This window comes from Sminthopsis crassicaudata, chromosome 3, assembly GCF_048593235.1.
Source record: "Sminthopsis crassicaudata isolate SCR6 chromosome 3, ASM4859323v1, whole genome shotgun sequence".
Taxonomy (NCBI): Eukaryota; Metazoa; Chordata; class Mammalia; order Dasyuromorphia; family Dasyuridae; genus Sminthopsis; species Sminthopsis crassicaudata.
Window position 1 is genome coordinate 69,583,121 of NC_133619.1, and position 2,821 is coordinate 69,585,941.

General features: G+C 35.0%; 1 protein-coding gene across 1 annotated transcript in view; it reads left to right on the forward strand.

Moving 5' to 3' along the window:
* Window positions 1–2,766: 2,766 nt before the first annotated feature.
* Window positions 2,767–2,821, forward strand: part of IKZF2 (IKAROS family zinc finger 2) — a 187,524-nt gene continuing 187,469 nt past the window's right edge. The window contains exon 1 of the mRNA XM_074298784.1: window positions 2,767–2,785. The gene's annotated coding sequence lies outside the window, so the exon portion shown is untranslated. The remainder of the gene's footprint in view (window positions 2,786–2,821) is intronic.

The window sequence follows — 2,821 nt, forward strand, 5'->3', positions numbered from 1 at the left end:
AACTGGAGTCACAGTAAGGTTTCATGGGAATCTGATTATTATATATTCAAGATGTTAGGAGAAAGTTACTTAGGATGTACATTATGTTTCAAGTACACAGAAAAGATGCTGAAAGAAATGCCTATGAGTTAAGTTTTGTACAAGGAAACCTATTATAATTTGCAAAAGGGTTCCCTTGCCTGAATCTTTTGGAGTTACTGCTGCAAGACTGATTCAGAAGCATCAGAAATGTCTCAGTGTATAACTCTAATTACTGATTTACATTACGATTAGTTAGGCAACATTCTAAGGATCTGAAACTCTCATTAAAGGAGAGAAAAGTTGTTACAAGAGAAAAAAGGCTTTCAGTGTTTTAATACTTGAAGTTGGTCTCCTACTGTCACAAAACTTCTGTGGGTGGTTAAGGATCTGAGTTCCAATGTTCCAACTAAGGGACAACCCTTCATCCCTAGGTCTGGGAATGAAAGAGCTGCTACATACTTAACCACTAGAGGGAGAAAGTGTGCCTCCAATGACCCCAGAGCCAATGAATCAAAATAATACAATAGACAGCCTTTGAAGGGAACTAAATCAAGCATGAAGCAGCCAGGGGCCAGGACCCCAGTAACATGGCAGCTTTGGGAAATTTTGGATGAATTCTTAAGACTTCAAAATAGAGCCAATCCTAGAATGGAATTAATGGCTTCACCTACTCTTATATATCTTTTGAATTATCTTGTCTGATTTTTCCCTTCTTCCCCAGACATTTTACATATATTTCACTATGGGACCAGTTGGGAAAGGAAATTATTTTGTAGTAAAAGGAAATAAATTAGACTGCAAGGAAAACTTACTGACTTTGAGAGTTCTAGAAACCTAGATTTTTTTTTAACCAAAAAGATAATGTAGAGCAGTCTTCTTTGCATTTTTGCATATTATTCAGAGGAATTGTTTCCTGCTTTTCTGAAGGATAGTTCAAATTTGGTCCAAGGGAATAGATTAGATGAATTGCAAGGGTTCTCATTCTACCTTTCACAATATGATTCTAAGATATCTAAGATTTATGTAGGTTACAGCAGAAAACTACTAAAATCTGTCTTACCACCATAAAACTAAGAGGCACTAGTTTCCTTAAAACCATAGTAATTTAAAATCATACACAACGTTTCTGAACTACTAAACTCAAATTATTTGCTTTTCCAATAGAAATCATTTTGTTTTTACTATGGTGTTGGACACAACATAAAAATGAAGGTGATTTAAAAATAAATACAGTATCTAATCCTTAGGAAATGAGCTCCCAAAATTTTTAGAATTTCAGAATTTATATAGCAATACTGTATACATTTTAAAAATCAACCCCAAAGGAAAACTATTAACATGAAAGGAAAAAAAAGGAATCCAAAGGAAAAAATGGCTATTAAAATTGCTATGTTACAAACCACATATTTCTTTCTTTTCATTATATTGTCTCTTATTCCTTAGCATAGAAAACTAAACTTTTCTGGAATTCTTGACACAGCCTGGTATTCCTACTCCCTCAACATTGATTTTCTCGACAATCTGTGATAAGGCTTCTCAGAAGTAGTTTTTGGCAGGACTGATAATTTTTTTCTGTTTTAAAATCTAAGTCTACATTGTACAGTATTTTCCGTTCCTTTCAATTTCCTTTTTCCTTTAATTATACTGTGATTACATCCCCTCTGTTTACAAATGTGGGTCTGGAAAAAGACTAAATGCTACTATTTGCAGAAAGTACATTTTGCTCTTTTGATTCAAAGTTCTCACCAAAGAAACAGGCTTTGCTTTAACATATTCCTTTGGGAATGTGAGGTTTGTAGTTTCAATGAACAAAATTGGCCAATCACAACCTTTTCTCTCTGATTTTATTATCGTTCATAATTAGAAAGGCAAACAAACACTATACATGAAAGGTGAAAAGACTTTGAAAAAGTTGTAAGTAGGTTAAATTTCAGACCAATTTTTTTTTCGGATCCCATTTCTAAATTTACTTGTGTCCCATGGTTTGAACTTTTGTTTTCTGAAAGCTTAAAGAATTTATTTTCCAAACAGCCTCAACAAATATATTACTGAACATACACACATGAACATTTATTACAATAATACTACACACATTTGGAGCCACCCGACTTAATGAACAGGAGGCTGGCCTTGGGGTCAGGAAGCCCTGGACTGGAAACCCGCCACTTACATATTACTGGCTATTTGACCATAGGCAAGACATTTAACCTCTCCGTGCCCCTAGACAACTCTGAGACACTAAAGTTACAGATAAATTGCTATTATGCATCTGGTAGAGGGAGTTCCCACCATGAAAGTTCCCCAAGCTAATGAAATCTCTGAGAGACAAAATGAGATTAAAAAAAAAATTCATACAAAGTATCCAATCTCTCATATATGTATATTACAAACATAAATGGATGTTCCTGGCAAGATACCGATTTTTTAAAATGTACACGTATAGCATATTTAGTAACTGGAAGGATTTAAAAAAAATACTTAAGTAGCTATTACTAGTACACCGTGTTCCTAAAGACAAAAAATAATTTTAAAAAGTCCTTATTTCTTAACTGATTCATAAATCTGAGTTTAAAAAGCAACTTCACAGGGGGCAGAAAGGAACCTCACATCCTTTTTAATACTTCTCTCTGAGCTGGAGGAGGAGGACTTGTACCTCGGAGTTTGGGGGTGGGGTGGAGTGGAGGAGTGATCATTGAAGATCTGGCTGGCCGAATTCCCCCTTGCAGACCAGGGTAGAAATAGGAGTTTTGGGGGACAGTTCGAGGTAGGAAAAATCTTGATTGAGCTTCATCAACTAAAA